Source organism: Giraffa tippelskirchi, chromosome 12, assembly GCF_054371585.1.
Source record: "Giraffa tippelskirchi isolate mGirTip1 chromosome 12, T2T-mGirTip1v1.2.pri, whole genome shotgun sequence".
NCBI classification, from domain to species: domain Eukaryota; kingdom Metazoa; phylum Chordata; class Mammalia; order Artiodactyla; family Giraffidae; genus Giraffa; species Giraffa tippelskirchi.
Window position 1 is genome coordinate 27,572,429 of NC_137286.1, and position 22,718 is coordinate 27,595,146.

General features: G+C 37.2%; 1 protein-coding gene across 2 annotated transcripts in view; it reads left to right on the forward strand.

The window, feature by feature from the left end:
* The window catches only part of PRKD1 (protein kinase D1), a 773,210-nt gene that overhangs the window by 280,311 nt on the left and 470,181 nt on the right, over positions 1 to 22,718 (forward strand). For both annotated transcript variants that reach the window (XM_081548073.1, XM_081548075.1), the window contains exon 4: positions 14,502 to 14,564. The gene's annotated coding sequence lies outside the window, so the exon portion shown is untranslated. The remainder of the gene's footprint in view (positions 1 to 14,501; positions 14,565 to 22,718) is intronic.

Sequence of the window (22,718 nt, forward strand, 5' to 3'; positions counted from 1 at the left end):
GAGTTCCCTGCATTATATAGTAGGTCCTCGTTGACTATCTATTTTATGTATAGCAGTGTGTGGTTAATCCCAAGCTCCTAATTTATCCCTCCCCTCAACATTTCCCCTTTGGTAACTGTAAATTTCCTTTCAAAATCTGTCAGTTTGTTTCTGTTTTGTAAATAAGTTCATTTGTATAATTTTTTAAAATTAAATTCAACATATGAGTTATATGATATTTGTCTTTCTCTGTCTGACTTACTTCTTTTAGTAAGATAATTTCTAGGTGAACATTTTTAACTTTTGTGGCTGAGGAAGACCTTGCTAAACACATGGAATTTGAGCAAAACTTAGAGAAAATGACCACGCACTGTACCACACTGGCAAAAATTGTTGGATGTAGGTCTCAAATCCAGGTTAGTGAGATTCTAAAGCTTCTTTTGCCCTTACCCACACTTAGTACTAACCATGTTTTAAGCTGTAAATATGAAGTGAAAGTGTTAGTCGCTCAGTCATGTCTGACTGTTTGCAACCCCATGGACTGTAGCCTGGCAGACTCCTCTGTCCATGGAATTCCCCAGGTAAGAATACTGGAGTGGGTAGCCATTGCCTTCTCCAGGGCATCTTCCTGACCCAGGGATCGAACCCAGGTCTCCTACATTGCAGGCATGATTCTTTACCATCTGAGCCACTAGGGAAGGCTCAAGCTACAAATATAAACTGAGATAAACAGAGTTCCCAAAGTAAGTTTATGTATGTATCAGTAAAGCTACACAGATGACCCAAGTTTTATATAGAAAGTTAGATATAAACAGATATTGAAATAAGTATATTTAATATACTTCTATCTGATCTCAACAGAGACCCAATGGTACAATTATGAATTAAGATACTATAAACCTTTTTACAGTCAACTCTAAATTGTTTGAGTTAAAGTTACTTGGCTATGGTATAGTCAGTTTAGGGAAAGAATTTTCATTTATTCATTTATGAGACATTCTGGGTCTGTGATTAAGAGTATGGACTCTGGAGTGATACTGCCTGGTTTGAATCCTGTCCTTATTACTTACTACATACATGAGCCACAGATTTCTCATCTGAAAAGTAGAAATAATAATAATAATAATTTATCATCTGTTGCTTCAGAACAGATTACCACAAAACTGAGTCAGGAATCCAGGTGTGGCCTAGCTGGGTGCCTCTGCTGGACTTTTCATAAAGCTGCATTCAGAGTGTCAGCAAGTGGGCTGTGGTTTCACTTAAAGGCTCAACTGGGTAAGGGTCTGCTGCCAAGCTCACATAGTTCTTAGCAGGATTCAGTTCTTCATGGACTATGGGGCTGAGGGCCTGAAGTCCTCTGTGAGTGTTGGCCAACAGCTTCTCTCAGTTCCTTGCCATATGAGCTTCTTCATGACACAGCTCACAGTATGGCAACTGGCTTCCCTTGAGCAACTGGACAAAGAGGGAGCACAAGATGGAGGCTACAGTCTCAGTGTAACCTAACATCAGAAGTAACATCTCACTATGTCTGCCATGTTGTATTTATTAGAAGCAAGTCTCTATATCAAGTTCATACTCAATAAGAGTTGATTACAGCCCAGTGTGAATTACTAGGAGGTGAGGATGATTGCAAGTCCATCTTAAAGTCTGCCTACCACACCTACCACACTTACCTAATAGGTTTGTTGTGTGGGTTGAGTTAATTATGTAAAATATCTTAGAACAATGCCTGGAACATAATAAATGATAGGTAAGTGTTGGCTCTAACTATTGCTGTATTCAAATCACTGGGATGCTTAATGAATAAGACTTAGTTTCTACTTTTGAGATAGCCTCAGATAATGAATGGCAGAAAATTGAAGGACTATAGTAGAGGCACAGATAGAGCACTGTGGATATTGAGAGGAGGGAATGATCACAATGAGAGGTAAAAGATCAGAAAAAGTTTGATTAATGAAACAATATTTGTGCTGAGCCCCAGAATATGGGTAGGATTTTGGTGGGACTGAATGAGAGAAGTTTTGGGGGTGACATGGGATGGACAGGGAGCTGTTCAAGGCAGCAAAGCAAAGAAGTTAAAGTTATCCTTAACTTATATAACAGTATGATAATTTAGCCCAGGGTAGCTGGGCATTATCTAGGAAACTAGGGCTCATCCAGGTAAACTGGACCATCCAGCAGCACTAAAGCTGAGAAATAGTGTGAAAAGAGGGATTTACACCTGGCTATTGAGAATATTTGTCAACAAAGGTCCATCTAGTCAAAGCTATGGTTTTTCCAGTAGTCATGTATGGATGTGAGAGTTGGACTATAAAGAAAGCTGAGTCCTGAAGAATTGATGCTTTTGAATTGTGGTGTTGGAGAAGACTCTTAAGAGTCCCTTGGACTTCAAGGGGATCCAACCAGTCCATCCTAAAGGAAATCAGTCCTGAATATTCATTGGAAGAACTGATTATTAAGCTGAAACTCCAATACTTTGGCAACCTGATGCGAAGAGCTGATTCATTTGAAAAGACCCTGATGCTGGGAAAGATTGAAGGCAGGAGGAGAAGGGGATGACAGAGAATGAGATGGTTGAATGGCATCACTGACTCAGTGGACATGAGTTTGAGTAAACTCTGGGAGTTGGTGATGGACAGGGAGGCCTGGAGTGCTGCAGTCCATGGTGTTGCAAAGAGTCGGACACGACTGAGCGACTGAACTGAACTGATTGAGAATATTGAAAAGCTAATATATATATTTTTAATAAATTTATTTATTTTAGTTGGGGGCTAATTACTTTACAATATTGTAGTAGTTTTTGCCATACATTGACATGAATCAGCCATGGGTTTACATGTGATCCCCATCCTGAACCCCCCTCCCACCTCCCTCCCCATCCCATCCCTCTGGGTCATCCCATTGCCCCAGCCCTGAGCATTTGTCTCATGCATCGAACATGGAATGTTGTTCTGTTTCACATATGATAATATACATGTTTCAATGCTATTCTCCCAGAACGTCCCACCCTCATCTTCTCCCTCAGAGTCCATAAGAATGTTCTATGCATCTGTATCTCTTATTCTGTCTCGCATATAGGGTTATCGTTACCATCTTTCAAATTCCATATATATGCGTTAGTATACTGTATTTGTGTTTTTCTTTCTGGCTTACTTCACTCTGTATAATGGGCTCCAGTTTCATCCATCTCAATAGAACCGATTCAAATGTATTTTTTTTAATGGCTGAGTAATATTCCATTGTGTATATGTACCACAGCTTCCTTATCCATTCGACTGCTGATGGGCATCTAGGTTGCTTCCAGGTCCTGGCTATTGTAAACAGTGCTGCGATGAACATTGAGGTACATGCGTCTCTTTCAATTCTGGTTTCCTCGGTGTGTATGCCCAGCAGTGGGATTGCTGGGTCATATGGCAGTTCTATTCCTAGTTTTTTGAGGAATCTCCGCACTGTTCTCCATAGTGGCTGTACTAATTTGCATTCCCACCAGCAGTGTAAAAGGGTTCCCTTTTCTCCACACCCTCTCCAGCATTTATTGCTTGTAGACTTTTGGATAGCAGCCATTCTGACTGGTGTGAAATGGTACCTCATTGTGGTTTTGTTGCATTTCTCTAATAATGAGTGATGTTGAGCATCTTTTCATGTGTTTGTTAGCCATCTGTATGTCTTCTTTGGAGAAATGTCTGTTTAGTTCTTTGGCCCATTTTTTGATTGGAACGTTTATTTTTCTGGAATTCAGCTGCAGAAGTTGCTTGTATATTTTTGAGATTAATTGTTTGTCTGTGGCTTCGTTTGCTATTATTTTCTCCCATTCTGAAGGCTGTCTTTTCACCTTGCTTATAGTTTCCTTTGTTGTGCAAAAGCTTTTAATTTTAATTAGGTCCCATTTGTTTCTTTTTGCTTTTATTTCCAATATTCTGGGAGGTGGGTCATGGAGGATCCTGCTGTGATTTATGTCAGAGTGTTTTGCCTATGTTTTCCTCTAGAAGTTTTATAGTTTCTGGTCTTACGTTTAGATCTTTAATCCATTTTGAGTTTATTTTTGTGTATGGTGTTAGGAAGTGTTCTAGTTTCATTCTTTTACAAGTGGTTGACCAGTTTTCCCAGCACCACTTGTTAAAGAGATTGTCTTTTCTCCATTGTATATTCTTGCCTCCTTTGTTGAAGATAAGGTGTCCATAGGTGCGTGGGTTTATCTCTGGGCTTTCTATTTTGTTCCATTGATCTATATTTCTATCTTTGTGCCAGTACCATACTGTCTTGATGACTGTGGCTTTGTAGTAGAGCCTGAAGTCAGGCCGGTTGATTCCTCCAGTTCCATTCTTCTTTCTCAAGATTGCTTTGGCTATTCGAGGTTTCTTATGCTGCTGCTAAGTCGCTTCAGTCGTGTCCGACTCTGTGCGACCCCATAGACGGCAGCCCACCGGGCTCCACCATCCCTGGGATTCTCCAGGCAAGAATACTGGAGTGGGTTGCCATTTTCTTCTCCAGTACATGAATGGGAAAAGTGAAAGTGAAGTTGCTCAGTCGTGTCCGACTCTTAGCAACCTCATGGACTGTAGCCTACCAGGCTCCTCCGTCCATGGGATTTTCCAGGCAAGAGTACTGGAGTGGGGTGCCATTGCCTTCTCCGAGGTTTCTTATATTTCCATACAAATTGTGAAATGATTTGTTCTAGTTCTGTGAAAAATACCATTGGTAGCTTGATAGGGATTGCATTGAATCTATAGATTGCTTTGGGTAGTATACTCATTTTCACTATATTAATTCTTCCAATCCATGAACACGGTATATTTCTCCATCTGTTTGTGTCCTCTTTGATTTCTTTCATCAGTGTTTTATAGTTTTCTATATATAAGTCTTTTGTTTCTTTAGGTAGATATATTCCTAAGTATTTTATTCTTTTTGTTGCAATGGTGAATGGTATTATTTCCTGAAATGCAAGGGATTTCTGTGTGTTAATTTTATATCCTTCAACTTTACTATATTCATTGATTAGCTCTAGTAATTTTCTGGTAGAATCTTTAAGGTTTTCTATGTAGAGGATCATGTCATCTGCAAACAGTGAGAGTTTTACTTCTTCTTTTCCTATCTGGATTCCTTTTATTTCTTTTTCCGCTCTGATTGCTGTGGCCAAAACTTCCAAAACTATGTTGAATAGTAGTGGTGAAAGTGGGCATCCTTGCCTTGTTCCTGACTTTAGGGGAAATGCTTTCAATTTTTCACCATTGAGGATAATGTTTGCTGTGGGTTTGTCATATATAGCTTTTATTATGTTGAGGTATGTTCCTTCTATTCCTGCTTTCTGGAGGGTTTTTATCATAAATGGATGTTGAATTTTGTCGAAGGCTTTTTCTGCATCTATTGAGATAATCATCTAGTTTTTATCTTTCAATTTGTTAATGTGGTGTATTACATTGATTGATTTGTGGATGTTAAAGAAAGCTTGCATTCCTGGGATAAAGCCCACTTGGTCATGATGTATGATCTTTTTAATATGATGTTGGATTCTGTTTGCTAGAATTTTATTAAGGATTTTTGCATCTGTGTTCATCAGTGATATCGGCCTGTAGTTTTCCTTTTTTGTGGCATCTTTGTCTGGTTTTGGAATTAGGGTGATGGTGGCCTCATAGAATGAGTTTGGAAGTTTACCATCATCTGCAATTTTCTGTAATAGTTTGAGTAGGATAGGTGTTAGCTCTTCTCTAAATTTTTGGTAGAATTCCGCTGTGAAGCCGTCTGGTCCTGGGCTTTTGTTTGCTGGAAGATTTCTGATTACAGTTTTGATTTCCGTGGAAAAGCTAATATATTTTGATTATTCCAGTCAGTAGTGGGAATCACTGAAGATTAGGAACTGAACTTCTGGAAGTTTATTCTGGCAACTGGGAGTAAGAATGGATTGGGGTGAGGAAATCCTGGCGAAGAGGCCAGTTAGGTCATTGTTATAATAGTCAAGGTGATTAGGGATGAAGATCTGTCTGATTAGAGCAGTGTCACTGAGCTGGAGTGAGAAAGGGGGTGACTGAAAGAGGAAGCACCTCAGCTGATAGTTTTGTTATCTCTAATTTAACTATAGGATTAGGCTGATGGGCTTTGAGGACAGACTTAGGAACAAATCCTAGCTTTAACAACTTTTAGCTGTATCACTTTGGGTAAACAGTCATAAACTCTTTGAACCTTGGTTTCTTTGTGACAAGAGGATTAAATGAGCTAATATGTGTAAATATATGTAAAGGACTCAACATAGTGTCTAGAGCAGTAAATGCTCAATGAATACTAGCTTTCTCCCTCTAAAAGGGTTATCATTTGCAAAAGTGAAGGTGTTAGTCTCTCAGTCTTGTCCGACTCTGTGGGACCCCATGGACTCTTCTGTCCATGAGGGTTCTCAGGCAAAAGTACTGGAGTGAGTAGTCATTCTCTTCTCCAGGAGATCCTCCCAACCCAGAAATCTAATCTGGGTCTCCTACACTGCAGGCAGATTCTTTACCATCTGAGCCACCAGGTAGAACTATAAGTAGAATTCTAGATCATAATTTTATAATTAGTGCCACTTATAATGGGCTTAAGCCCTATTATAGTTATATGTAATATTAATATGTATAATTTATATATAATAGCAATAGCAGCTAACTTTTACTAATTTATTAATTTATGCCCAGCACATCATCTCATTTAGTTCTGCCAGCAGACATATGAATATGTGTTTTCATCATCTACATTTTACATTTTAGAAAACTGAGTCTTAGAGAAATTAACTTTTTAAATACCCAACAGCTGATGAGTGCCAGACCCCATGTTTGAACAAGTGTTTTTTTCCAGAGCCTTGCTGTTAGTTATTGAACTCTTTATATCTAAGAGCACATATATCTCTTTCTAAGGTATATATGAGAGCACATAAATATTTCTCTTGTCATATGTATCTCACCTGATCTATTTGTACAGTGGGAATTGCTAAATCAATACGTGCTTGTTGATGAAGACCCATCACTCATTTCCAACTGAGATGTTATTCCGTTCAGTTCAGTTCAGTCGCTCAGTCGTGTTTGACTCTTTGCAACCCCATGGATTGCAGCATGCCAGGCTTCCCTGTACATCACCTACTCCTGGAGCTTACTCAAACTCATGTCCATCGAGTCAGTGATGCCATCCAATCATCTCATCTTCTGTTGTCCCCTTCTGGTCCTGCTTTCAATCTTTACTAGCATAAGGGTCTTCTCCAGTGAGTCAGTTCTTTGCATCAGGTGGCCAAAGTATTGGAGTTTCAGCTTCAGCATCAGTCCTTCCAATGAACAACCAGGGCTGATCTCCTTTAGGATGGACTGGTTGGATCTTGCAGTCCAAGGGACTCTCAAAGTCTTCTCTAACACCACAGTTCAAAAGCATCAATCCTTCGGCGCTCAGCTTTCTTTATAGTCCAACTTTCACATCCATACATGACTACTGGAAAAACCATAGCTTTGACTAGACAGACCTTTGTTGGCAAAGTAATGTCTCTACTTTTTAATGTGCTGTCTAGGTTGGTCATAGCTTTTCTTCCAAGGAGCAGGTGTCTTTTAATTTCATGGCTGCAGTCACCATCTGCAGTGATTTTGGAGCCCCGAAAAATAAAGTCTGTCACTGTTTCCATTGTTTCCCTATCTATTTGCCATGAAGTGATGGGACCGGATGCCATGATCTTAGTTTTCTGAATGTTGAGCTTTAAGCCAACTTTTTTATTCTCCTCTTTCACTTTCATCAAGAGGCTCTTTATTTCTTCTTCACTCTGCCAGAAGGGTACCAGATCTTCCTATCTGATGTTATTGATATTTCTCCCAGCAGTCTTGATTCCAGCTTGTGCTTCATCCAGCCTGGCATTTTGCATGATGTACTCTGCATATAAGTTAAATAAGCAGGGTGATATATACAGCCTTGATGTACTCCTTTCCTGACTTGGAACCAGTCTGTTGTTCCATGTCCAGTTCTAACTGTTGATTCTTGACTTGCATACAGATTTCTCAGGAGGCAGGTAAGGCGGTCTGGTATTCCTATCTCTCGAAGAATTTTCCACATTTTGCTGTGATCCACACAGTCAAAAGCTTTGGCGTAGTCAATAAAGCAGAAATAGGTGTTTTTCTGGAACTCTTGCTTTTTCGATGATCCAACGGATGTTGGCAGTTTGATCTCTGGTTCCTCTGCCTTTTCTAAATCCAGCTTGAACATCTGGAAGTTCACAGTTCATGTACTGTTGAAGCCTGGCTTGGAGAATTTTGAGCATTACTTTGCTAGCGTGTGAGATGAGTGTAATTGTGCGGTATACATTCTGTATAGAGAGCCTTGACATATTTATACAGAATGTCTTCAGACGGGGAGAAATGCTCACCTCCAGTGTTGCAAAAAGACTCTGCCTGAGGCAGTTCTGTCTCTTCAGATCTTCAGGAAGAGTATGAAGAACTGCTTCGTTACTAGAGTGACTCCAAATATTGAATCGGGTGCTTTATAACTATCTCATTCAAAGTGAGAAGCAGTACCAGATATTAAAATTCCTTCTATAATTGATGAGATGATATGGCTGCCATTTTTCTGGCTTCAGACTCTCCTGCACTTCACCTTCTGAACGATGAATGTAGTTTTACTTCTTACTATTTTGGCACTGGTAAAGTGCTTTAAAAATGCTCCCTTCTTGATTTCAAGAGGTGATTTACCAAAATGTCAGTCAGAATTAATTTGAATGATATTCATTGCAGTTCCCCAAGGCTTAGAGTTACTGGTATGTTGTTTTTGGATGTCATATTTTGATGGGAGATAACATTTTAACGGGAGTAGGAAGGGCTCAATTTTGGATGAGTCAAGCAGTAAGTCACCAAGGACTATATTCATAACTGTATTATTGTTATGCTTTTACAAGAGTTGTCTAATCACAGTGATTCTAAGCCATTTAAAAGTTACCTGTTTTAAAATTTTATTTTGCAAAATCCTTTGCCTTAACTTACCATATACCATTTTTCTTAAAGAGATTTCAAATTGAGTTTACTTTGATTACTTTTTAAAAATTATGCTAACACAAGTGAAATAATTAAGGCCATTCCAGGAGGCTGCAGTACCATGATTTGTGTTGATTCCAGGATTCCAGTTCTCCACTCTGCTTACTCAAATAAACTTGGAAAATCTGAAGTTCTTTCTCCCTTTTTTGGGGAAGAGCTCTTTTAAAAATGACTTTTTTGAGATATCTTTGGCATATGGAAATTATATATATTTAAGGTTTACAACTCAATGTGTGTGTGTGTGTGTGTGTGTGTGTGTGTGTGTGTATGGGCCTATAATCAAGCTAAATACTATTCATCACATGTACGTAGTTACCCTTGTATGTGTGTTGAGAGTTGATTTAAGAAGTTTCTTTTTAGAACATTTGAAGTACATGATACAGTATTTTTAATTGTCATCACCAGGCTGTACTTTAGATCTCCAGAACTTACTCATCCCCAAAACTGAACATTCATACTCTTTGACCAACATCTTTCCATTTCCCCCATCCCTCAGCTTTTTTACTCTCTGGTTTTACAGGATTTCCCTGGTGGCTCAGATGGTAAAGCATCTGCCTACAATGCGGGAGACCTGGTTTGATCCCTGGGTCAGGAAGATCCTCTGGAGAAGGAAATGGCAACCTACTCCAGTACTCTTGCCTGGAAAATCCCATGGATGAAGGAGCCTGGTTGGCTACAGTCCATGGGATCACAAAGAGTCAGACACGACTGACCAACTTCCACTTCACTTTACAGATTTAACTTTTAAAACTTCCACATAGATATAAGTGAAAGCATGCAGTATTTATCTTTCAGTGTCTGGCTTATTTGACTTAATGTGATGTCCACCAGTTTCAACCATGTTGATGCAAATATTAGGCTTTCCTTTGAAGAGATTATTTCCAGGCACAAAAGCAGGATAACAATGTTGCTATTTTCTGGGATCAGAAGAGCTGGATCTCAGACTCATTTAATATAAGAATTGCAAGAGATTTTAGAAATCATCTGATTCATGCCTTGTCTTTTAGGAACAAGAAAATTAAGATTCAGGGTGGTGAGGTAATTCATTGAAGGTCATACAAATGCTTAGTGATGGAACTAGAAGTGAAATTCAAGACTCCTGGTACCAAATCCAAATTCAAATTAAATTGACTTAGCAAGTGCTTAGCTCGTCAGAGGTGCCTTGTCTAAGTGTTCAGTAAAAAATCCATAATCCTTGAGAATACATTGCTGTTTATCACTGAAGATAATACTCACTCTTGCATATATCATCTTCTGAATTACTGCTAACTTGTTATGAAATTCATTTTGACTTCAGTACTCAGTATTGCCCGTAATTATTTTCTACCACATTTTAGAAATACATTGATTAAAAGAGATGATTCTATCAAACCAAATGATTTTCCTAAAGTACTTTGAAATGGCAACAAGATCTTCCTAATACCAGCATTGACATTATTTATTAAGTACCTGTCTATATGTGACACAGTTTAGTCATTGTATAGACTAAGACAAACATATTCTGATTTTTCCACTCCTGTGAAATGATTGTTGAAGGGAATAGAGTTGATGGAATGACATCCAGTAGCTTAGTTAAATAAATAATGTATTAAGATACATGTAATGTAGGGGTTACTTTGCAAATTGGTCAACAAACAAAGATTGTCAATTGTTTAGACAAGTGGTTCCAAAACCTTTTGAATTTAAAAGAAATAAAGAATTTTTTACCCATAGTTTGAAAATTGAATAAAATGAAGCACTGTTGGTAAACAAATTTTATTTTTACAAATAATGAAAAAAAGTTTAAAGGACACTTCATCTACCATTGCCATTGTGTGTAAGAAACAGGATAATTACTATTTTAAAAATGGAAGTATATAATTCCAGAATAAAGGAAAAGCCTTCCCAAGAAAAGGTAGTTTCACCTGGCATCTTTATAATAGAGCTGTATGGGTGTGTGTGTGTGCATGTGTGTACTTGCGCACGCCTTATGTTTCTCATTTTGCTACAGATAGTTCAAACTCTGTAAGAGAGTGGTCCAAGGACTAGTACTTAGAAACAATTAGCATTTGTTATGTAGAATCTGTAGGTATTTACTTTCTGCTTGGAAAGTAAATCCTAGGGAAGGATTAAAGGAAAAGGAAAAACTTCAGGAATGTTAAAGAAAAATAAGATGCCACAGGTGCGAGTTAAATATAGGTGTAGTCTGGAAGAAGTCTTAGAAATGTAATTATCCAATGAAGAAAGCATTTGGTAACTACATCAGAGGAAAACATAAAACCTACGTAGGGAATGAGATGGAGAAGAAGAGATTGAAGCAAACCTTTGTGTCATCTAATTAATCTAAATTTGAGGAAGTTTATTACTTTTCTTCTAAGTTTTTAATCATGGCCAGAGTAATAATGAAGAGCACTGGTTCCAGAAGAGAAGGGAAAAGCATTGATAAAATGGATGTTCTGAATAAATACCTAGATTTTTTTTTCCTTTTGAAAGTGCTCTGCTTGAAATACATACATACCTGTCAAGTTTCAAGGTAAATGCACTAACTCTCGTTTATAGGAGTGTATGCTTTTAAGACATGTCTTTGCTGCCAATAAAATGTTATTTAAAAATCCATAATATAGAAAATAGCAAACAGTTATTACAAACTTTTCCTGAACACTTTGCCTGGGGACAGCAAGGCCAAGCTATGCCAGGAGCAGAGTGACTCCCTTGAAGCCAGATAAATTATTTCCAAATAATTGGAAGATACTAGCAGTACCAGCTTTAAAGAGTTATTATGTGAATTGGGTGAGTTAATATATCAAAGTTCCTAGAATGATACCTGACACGGTAAGTGTTTTCCAAAGGAGAGAGAGAATTCCTCAGAGATTGACAATCCAAACATCTGTTTACGTCTGTTTTTATCTTAGCCTTTTAAGCTTCCTACTTTGTGCACATTTTCTAATTTACATAATATTTATGAATTATGTGGTATGTTTACATATTTCATAAATATTACATATACATGTATTAGAGGCATATACATTTAATAGTCATAAAGATTGGGAGGCTATTGACATGATAGTTTCCTAATTCTATTTCAAAATCTAATTTTAATTTGTTATCCTTGGAAAGAATTTTTATGCATAGTAAATTTTATTTTGTGTTGTGGCTATGACCAAATTCATCAGAGTAGGAATATACTGCTTTTAAGACAAAACTAATAACACCATTAAATTAACTCAGACTTATTCTTTTTCTTTTATTAAATAATTTCTTCAGAATGTCCCCAGTAGGGCATAATTCTATAATTTTTATGAACAGTCAAATAATTTATATTGGTGCATTTCTTGAAACAAGGAACCACTCTGGATGTCATGTCCATTTTGAAAGACCTCATTTGGGTATTTGTAAACTACTGTTAACTTCTTTCTACTTTCCTTTTATTTAGGTTTTCTTCCCTGCATTGATATATTAACTTCCCAAATTATCTCCTGAAAATCTAAGGACAGGAGTATAAAAGAATATTAGCTACGTGAATGTTTTCCTTTTCAAGTTAGATATTTTAAAACTCTTTTTCAAAACATGTCCCTCTATGCCCCAAACCATTTTGTTACAACTGAAGAACAAACCTGTGGCATCCAATTTAGACTGAAAATTAGCAGGAAGCTTTTTGAAAGCACCACTGTGGCTACAGAACAAATATATGAACTAATTATTACCTTCAGAAAGTTCTAGAGAGGTTTGCTTTCACAGGATGTCATTATATAAATGATCTTTGGAGGGCCTCAGAGCTCATGATAAAACTACCAAATTGCTTATTAGGAGGCTCTGCTGAGATAAGTGTAACAGGCTTAGAAAAGCACATCCATGGCGTGGTCCACCTACACAAATTCAGCTCCTACAGGAACACAGAGAACGCTTTGGAATTCATTAGCATGCAATATTTACTCAAAAGCTGCAAAAACATTGTGTTTGCATAATTTTATCAATTGTCAATAGCAAGTGCTTGCCAACATTCATATCTTTATTGAAATGAAAATTAAGAGCAGGAAGAAAGTTTGTATCAATATTAACACTGAACTCACTTGAAAAGATGACATTTATTAATAATGCATCTGGCTTAACATTCACAGTGGTATTTAAAGGCTAAATGCAGTCCTGGTGCAGGAAACATTTTTTTTTAGCAACCTTTGTTCATCAGCCACCTTATAGTTTTGAAATATAGAAATCATTTTTTCCATTCCACAAATGGCTACTTCCCTAAAATTCTTTTGAAATTTGGGATGGGCTGGATGTAGTCAGAACAAGAGCAGTAATAAGACAAAGATTACAATGCATTAAACATTTTATGGAGAATTGTGTTGGTGCACAGTGTATTAGTATTAAAAACTCTACGTTTGGGGAACAGCTGGTGTGGGCTGAACATGGAAACAACTGTTAAACTGTTATAAAACAAATGTTAAAGAATTGCTGTAAACAAAACTCCATCTATTTACAGTATGTTTCAATTCTTTCTTTCCTCTCTCTCTCATTCCTCTATCTATATCCATTTCCATCAGTAGACCAGAATGGTGAAAGGTTCCAATGTATAGGTAAGTGTGTGCGTGTGTGTGTATGTGTGTGCACGCATTCATGTATGTTGTGTGTCTGCATGTGTGATGAGAATGTTATATGTGCACATGCACACACACATCTCTACATACATAAATACATAATATAAAATATATCAATATCTACTCTGCTTTCCTAAGCTGACCTTTTGTGTTCAAAGAGTAAAAATGTAAAAATGGAATAGTGTCAATATTATGCCAGGATGTAAATTGTTGTTAAAAACTATAAATTTTACTTACTGTATTACCTGTTTTCTTCATGACCAACCATCCCTTTGTTTAGGAATTTCAACTTTCAGTGCATAATTATATTGCTCAAAACCAATTGCCTCTCTCTTCAGAGTTGATCTACAAGAGTGTCTAGCAACATTAAGAACCTAACACCTTTTCCTATTTTCAGTCTGCTTCCAACCTACTCCTGCTTAACTGTTCAATATATAAGGAACTCATGTATCAGTGTTATTTTTTTCATTTTAATGTTGTTGCTTTGCATGCTTCCCTAAATAATTATAAGTTTAATTAAAAGAAAATGAAGGAATTCTAAATAAGATAATCTAATGGGGGACTTCCCTGGCAGTCCAGTGATTGAGACTCTGCGCTTTCAATGCAGGGGGAATGAATTTGATCCCTGGGTAGGGAAGATCCCCTGGAGGAGGGCAGGGCAACCCACTCCAGTATTATTGCTTGGAGAATCCCAAGACAGAGGAGCCTGGTGGGCTATGGTCCATAGGGTCGCAAAGAGTCAGACACAACTGAAGCAACTTAGCATACCTGCGCAGGAAACTAAGATCCCACATTCCATGAGGAGCGGCCAGAAAAAAAAAAAAAAATTAATGGAAAGCTTCTTATGAAATCATTCCTTAGCATATAAATTCCTGGAGGGCAGAAGGATGTTCTAAATACCATTCATGTTTTTCTTTCATTGCAGGTTTCTCGAAACACCTCTATTTTCTAGAAGACACTGGTATCACAGTGACTTGATTCTTAGACAGTAAGTATACTTCTTTTTTTTTAAATTTCATCTCACCTCCAATATGTTAGGAATCCTCACTAGATCATGCCATGATTCTGGTCAAAATCCTGTAGTGGTTGTCTGTTTCTAGACCACAGGAACTCCTTTGTTTTAATTTTAGTTAAAAAATGCTGTTAAGGAAAGAATAGTTTTCTCAGAGAAGTGGTTTTGTTCTAGTTCTCTTTTAACCTTTCATTGCTTTGTTGTATAGTCTTAAGGCAAATTATGTGTATTCTACTTCTTATTAAATGAGAATTACTGATATTTAGGAACTAAAGATTTTTCCTCCACAGTTGTGGGTCATTATTTATCATCTTTCACTACGTGTGTTATAAAGTGTGATGAGTCCTGATTGTTTTATTTTTAATTCTTAGGAAGAAAAGTACCATATAGAATATGATGATTACTTTTATTATTGCAAGAAATTTGTCTGTTAAACTATCCCATTGATCTTGATTAGATTGATCCATTTATTATCTCTTTTTTGTTTTAACAAAAAATATCAAGTGCCTATTATTTGGGAAGTTGCACGCAATTGAATATTCTTTGTCATAGAGCTTACAGTTTAATAGAACACCAGAAAAATCCCTCCAGAGTATTAAAAATTACATGTATTTAATGAAAGAAAAGGAACTAACGTTTATTGTGCTAGGCTATTCAAGAGTTGGACACCACTGAGCGACTAAGCACAGCACAGCACTCACATAATAACCTCATTTAATCTATCTTGGTTTCCTGGTAAGGACACAAAGTTTCCAAAAGGATAAACAACTGAAAGTCTCAAGGCCCAGTAGTGAGGATAGGGGAAGTCAGTGTCATTCCAGAAGCCACATGACTTTCATCACAGTAAAACTATATTTGGAACTCCAAAAAACAGGGATATGGAATGGTGTCAAAGGAGTCAGTGGGAAGGGAGTAGATCAGAAAGAACTTTAGAGGGAGCAATCTTGGGAAAATCCTGTTTCATATAAATATATATTTGCAAATGGTAATAATTTTTAGCTGCTTACCTATATTCTCAGCTTGCTCTTCAATTAAACTAATCTAGAAACTTGAAAACAGATTAGAATGGAATTTTTGATTCTAAGTTAAATTATTAAAAATTCACTATTGACATTCCTGTTCTGAATATAAACCTATGACTGGAAGCTTTCAGAACCCACAATTAACGCCAAGCTACCTGTATTACAAAATAATATGTTGTGGACTTGCTTACTATTGCTCAGCTGACTGTTGCTCTGTGGCAAGATGACGTGGTGAGCTGATGCCCCTGCACCTTTTGGAGCTCTGACTAAAATAACTTGTGTGGGTACTCTGGAGGAACAGAGTGGCTCCAGAGCTCTAAGATAGACTATAAATAACAGGAATGTAGAGAAAAGGGGACTCTAGTGCACTGTTGGTGGGAATATAAATTGGTGCAGCCACTATGGAAAACAATATGGTGATGGTGGTTGTTGTTTAGTTGCTAAGTTGTGTCTGACTCTTTTGCGACTCTGTAGACTATAGCCCTCCAGGCTCCTCTGTCCATGGGATTTCCCAGGCAAGAATACTGGATTGGGTTGCCATTTTCTTCTCCAAGAGATCTTTCTGACTCAGGGATCAAACTTAGGCTTCCTGCATCTCCTGCATTAGTAGGCAGATTCTTTACTACTGGGCCACCAGGGAAGCCCCAGAACAATATGGAAGTCCCTCAAAAAAGTAGAAACAGAACTACTGTATGATCTAGCAATTCCACTCTGGATATTTACCTGAAGAGAATGAAAACACTAAATCAAATAGATGTATGTACCACTATGTTCATTGTAGTACTGTTTACATTAGCAACCTAAATGTCCATTTATAGATGAATGAATAAGAAATTTGATGCACACACACACACACACACACACCCTGAAGTATTACTCAGCAGTAAAAAGAATGATTTCTTTCCATTTGCAACAACATGGATGGACCTAGAGGGTGTTATGCTAAGTGAAATAGAGAAAAACAAATATCATATGATTTTACTCATGTGTGAATATAAAAACCAAAACAATGAATAAATGAAACAAAATGAAAACAGATTCATAGATACAGGGAACAAATGGGCAGTTGCTGGGATGAAGATAGATGAAATATGTGAAGGGAGTTAAGAAGTATAAACTTCCAACTATGAAATAAATAAGTGACAAGGATATAATGTATATATGGGGAACATAGTCAATAATATTGTAACAACGTTGTATGGTGACAGATGTTAACTGGACTTGGCAGTGATCATTTCGTAATGTATAAAAACATCAAATCACTATATCATACATCTGAAACTAATATAATATATGTCAAATATAACTTAATCAAAAACAAATTAAAGCCATTTGGTTAAAATTTTTAAAAAAGAACTGAAGACCTCATAACAGCTTTCATTCTCTGCTTTAATGACTCCCAACAGTCACCATGGAAGGAGATGCTCAGAGGAATGTGAGGGAAAAGTTGTTTTAATGGAGGAGAGCATCCAGAAAGCTAGCTGCCATGCATAATGTCTTTGTGACTAGTGTGCACTCACCTGCAAATCTTGCAGGAATCAACATAGATTAATCTGAATTGAGAATAAAGAAAGTGCAGAGCTACAATTCTTCCAAATGACATTTTCAATACTCAGGTATATGGAGAGTTGGGGAAAAAGAGCTTTATTTTAAAGTCTCCATAAAAATGAGGGAGGAACCCAAACAAATGAGTTTTACAATTGACAGTGCATTAGAATTTCATATAGAAATCTTAGGTATATGCTTATTTTTAATGATCAATTCAAAAATAATTTTGAAATACATTTTTAGGAAACAAATTTTGAACAGATCATGAGTACTGCCATAGAACTCTATAATCTTCTAAGGGATGGAATTTGAAGAGTACTAATTTAAAGCACAATTTTCCTCCTGGAAATTCTCTAAAACTGCTGAATATAGAGGTAAACACTTCATTTTACTCTAAGCAAACAGGGGTCATTCGTGCCTGTCCAACTGCTTTTTCTAAATCTGCAGAGGATAGCCTATTGCTTTTGTTGACATTAGTAATAGCCCACTTGGAAAGAAACTGTGGAGAGAAATGTTGGATATTTCTTTCTAAAAACTGGAAGGAGGGAAACATGCAAGAGGAGACTATATGTGAGTAAATAAAGTACTCTTGGATGATTTAAAATAAAAGCAGCATAAATTTTTTTCCCTTTCTGAACTCGACCTCTCCAAAGCTGTTTTGGATATAATAGAAAGGATTATAATAAAAATGTAATATAATAAATTGCAGTACCTCCAACTATGTGATAATTGAGTTATTGTGTTCAATTAGATAATAGCTCAGTCACACACATCTACAGCTCCACAAATTCTACTTCATTTTACTATGTGAAAAGAACAATCATTTTGATAGAACAACGTGAATAGGAAATTAACTAGAAGAATATGTCCACTTTCAGATGAGATGTACCATTGTACATTTTGGCATACATATTTAACAACTAGTACTTACTACAGTAAGTAAAAATTTGTGGCTTTCTTCATTTTAGCTTCTAAAAGAAAGAAGCAAACCATACACCCCCCAACACAAATCTATCTATAAAGGAAATACAATAAATACAATAAGTTGCTCACATAATAACTGAGTTTAAACTTAGCTCTATCATTTATATCATCTATATCTCTGCCCTCCAGTTCATCTTTACATCTTTATCTATGATCTGTATGTTGAAAATTTATGTTCAGATCAATGATTCAAAGATAGTTCAATGAATTAACCATCCCAGACGGATTCAAGTAGGTTCACTTGTGATGTTCTTACTAAACAATTCTAGAATACCTATCTATTCATATGTATAATTGTATAACAATTATTTTTCTTATTTTATTTACTGTATGTGTTATTTTCTATCAGTGGAGCAGAATTTGGCAGACTTAATGTAAAGGTCCAGATACTTTGTATGTTAGAATTTGTGATCATACTGTCTCGGTCATAGCTACTTAATTCTACATTTGAACTCAAAAGCATCTGTAGCCAGTGAGTAAATTTATGGGTTGGCTGTGATCCAGTTAAACTTTATAAAAATAAAAATGAGCAATATTTGTCCCTTCATCCTGCTCTGTATGTGTAATTCAAGTTAATCTTTTATAGACTGTATATATAATCAAATCATGTTGAGGGATATTCAGTTCAGTTCAGTTCAATCACTCAGTTGTGTCCGACTCTTTGCAACACCATGGACTGCAGCACACCAGGCCTCCCTGTCCATCACCAACTCCCAGAGTTTACAAAAACTCATGTCCATTGAGTCGGTGATGCCATCCAGCCATCTCATCCTCTGTTGTCCCCTTCTCCTCCTGCCTTCAATCTTTCCCAGCATCAGGATCTTTTCAAATGAGTCAGCTCTTTGCATCAGGTGGCCAAAGTATTGAAGTTTCAGCTTCAACATTAGTCCTTCCAATGAACACATTCAGGACTGATTTCCTTTAGGATGGACTGGTTGGATCTCCTTGCAGTCCAAGGGACTCTCAGAGTCTTCTCCAACACCACAGTTCAAAAACATCAATTCTTCAGCACTCAGCTTTCTTGAGGGATATTTCACTTTCTAATTTTTATTCTTATAAACTGCTGTAATAAATACTCTTGTGTATGTATCTTTTAACTTGTTGATTGCTTCTTTAGTGATTCCTAGAATTTGAATTGTTGTGTCAAAGAGGATACAGATTTAAGTATTTCAATTATTACAAAATTGTCCACTGGAAGAGCCAGACTTATACTCATGTGTACTGTACATGAGTGCTTGTTTTCCCATCTCCTCCCTGAAACCAGATCTTACTTATTGTTTAAACTCTTTCTCAGATTGGTTGGTAAACATCGATTCCCCACAGTTCTTAAGGTTTTCTGTTCTTTTGATTTTAATAGTGAGAGCATCTTTTCAGTTTTTAATTGGCCATTATTTTATGCTTCTGTGAGTGGTCTATGTAATTTGCTTATATTTATACTGACTTGTCCTTTTTTCTTATTAATTGGTAAGAACTCTTTAAATGTAAAGAGATTAACATTTTGATCCTTACATGTCTTACAAAAAAAATTCACCAATTTGTTATTCTTAAATTTTATATGTTTTTCCATGTAGAAGCTTTTACTTTTTGATAGTATTTTAATGTAGAGCTTTTCTTTTATTGCTTCTGAATTTGGAGTCATGTTCACAAAGGCATTTACCAATCCAAAGTGTAAAGTTATTCTCTTGTATTATTTGTAGTACTTACAGCATTTTTCTTTTTGAATCTATAATATATTTAAAAATAGTGCTTTTTGATTTTTTCATTATTAGCATAAATTTGGGCTTCCCTGGTGGCTCAGACAGTAAAGAATTCACCTATAATGCAGGACACCCCAGTTTGACTCCTGGGTCAGGAAGATCCACTGGAGAAGGGATAGACTACCCACTCCAGTATTCTTGGACTTCCCTTGTGGCTCAGCTGGTAAAGAATCTGCCTGCAATGTGGGAGACCTGGGTTCGATCCCTGGGTTGGGAAGATCCCCTGGAGAAGGGAAAGACTACCCACTCCAGTATTCTGGCCTGGAGAATCCCATGGCCCATATAGTCCGTGGGGTCTCAAAGAGTTGGACACTGAGTGACTTTCACTTTCACTTTCATGGCAGAAACCAACACAAGATTGTACAGCAATTATCCTCCAATTAAAGATAAATACATTTTTTTAAAAAAGAAATGAGCTCTTCCAAGGAGTTAAGCTGAATCTTCTTAAATCAGACTTGACAGACTTAGAAGTTAGGCTTTTCCAAAAAATCCTAGGGGTCATTATCCCAATGATCTGGAAAGATAGACACGTATGGTGTCTGATTAAACACAAACTCCTGGGCTCTCAGCTGAGCCGGTAGCATAAAAGCGAGTTGAACAATAGCTTATGAATTCATTAGAAATGACAGCAATGTTTTTATCAAACATCTCATCTGTTGTATTTATGAGTCACATCAGTAGAATGAAAACTTTCACCACTTTGTGTACAAAAATTGGAAAAGCAACATACAACAGCAATTCATAACATGTACGCAATCATCATCTGGTTTGTAAACCATTAGGTTTGGGCCTGAGTACACTGTTTGACAGATGCTTCCAGCCTCTTAGGTTTTAAACAGATTTCACTTGCCAAAATTCTCACTTCATTATTATGAACATAACATGAGTTTGTAGCAGCTGGTTCAGGTAAGCTAGCAATTCTCATCCACACCTAACAGTGAATCTTAAATTAAGAACTATCTTCTCAGAAAGTTTGGAAAATTTAGATTGATGCTTTGAAGTCCTTGTCTGGTTTCAATTTCAGAATAGTATTCAAATACCTTTCTTAAATTTTCAAACAATACAACCACAGAAATACCCAAACTCGAGCAATTTATAGACTATTTCTTTTGCTTCCCTATTGTACAGAATCCAAAATTTATGTCCAGGAAAAACTATTTAACTCTGATGGTATGTCTGAGGTGAAGGGAAAAGACAGGCAAACCAAGGGCCACATAGTACCATGAATAAAGTATAAATCTACCCTGAATCTCGCACGCTGGGCAACCTAGGGAAGACAAGAAAAAAGGGTCTTTTCACATTCTGCCTTTATCTAAGACCAGACTGCTGTAGAAAGTTTGCCTCAGGAAAATGAGTGAAGCATGCATTTTTCTTTTTCTTTCTTTTTATTAACATGTTTTTATAATTAGCCTTGAAGAAAAATAACTGATCATGGTCTACTCAAACCAAAAAAAAGAAGTCAAACATATCAAAAACATTTGCTGAAGAAGACAAGGTAGATGATTGGAACAGGAGTTTGTAGTTGGAAATTATAAAAGATGAATGGTAGCACCTGACAAGGAGAAGGCAACGGCACCCCACTTCGGTACTCTTGCCTGGGAAACCCCATGGACGGAGGAGCCTGGTAGGCTGCAGCCCATGGGGTCGCGGAGAGTCAGACACTACTGACGCGACTTAGCAGCAGCAGCAGCAGCACCTGACAGTGGTAGGCTTCTCAGTTAGATAAGACATATGTTTTCCTCATGTTTAGTTTCTTTCCTGACACACTTTGTCTCTTTTCACACTGCTGTAGAACAAATAGAAATAAGACTTAAGTTTTATAGAGCATGTAGCTAACTAATTCGGAGAAGGCAATGGCACCCCACTCCAGTACTCTTGCCTGGAAAATCCCATGGACGGAGGAGCCTGGTAGGCTGCAGTCTATGGGGTTGCTAGGGGTCGGACACGACTGAGCGGCTTCCCTTTCACTTTTCACTTTCATGCACTGGAGAAGGAAATGGCAGCCCACTCCAGTATTCTTGCCTGGAGAATCCCAGGGACGGGGGAGCCCGGTGGGCTGCCTTCTATGGGGTCGCACAGAGTCGGACACGACTGAAGCGACTTAGCAGCAGCAGCAGCAGCAGCAGCTAACTAATTTCATCTGCTAACATGTTAATATTTAATTGAGTTTCTGATAGTTGCATATCTTCTTTATCTGTGAGGAGGACTTCATGGTGCTTTATCATGGGAGCGTGTACTCCTGTGGAGCTAGGACATTCATGCTATCCTTCCTCCCCACCGACCCCCAGCCACATACACTTACATTCTCATTAATGCTACATTTTCCTCATTTAACTGAGTCCCTTTTTTTCTATTTGTGTGTATGTTTGTTTGTTTGTTTTCCATCTGTAGTTTTGGTGAAGGACTCAAGGGCATGGTGGTAGGTAAATGAATCACAAAGAACAGTGACAACTTTAGGTATTAAATAAATAAAAAACTACAAAGTTGAGTTCTTTCAGCTATGTCTCCCTACATCATGCATTTAAACACAAGAAAAAATGCTAATTTTTCTTACAGGTTTATGTGTTTTAGATTTCCCCAGTGTTATTAATCTGTGAATATTAATCTGTGTTATTAACCTTTGAATTGAACTCTGGTGTTGGAGAAGACTTTTGAGAGTCCCTTGGACTGCAAGGAGATCCAACCAGTCCATTCTAAAGAAAATCAGTCCTGAATATTCATTGGCAGGACTGATGCTGAAGCTGAAGCTCCAATACTCTGGCCACCTGATGTGAAGAACTGACTTATTGGAAAAGACCCTGATGCTGAGAAAGATTGAA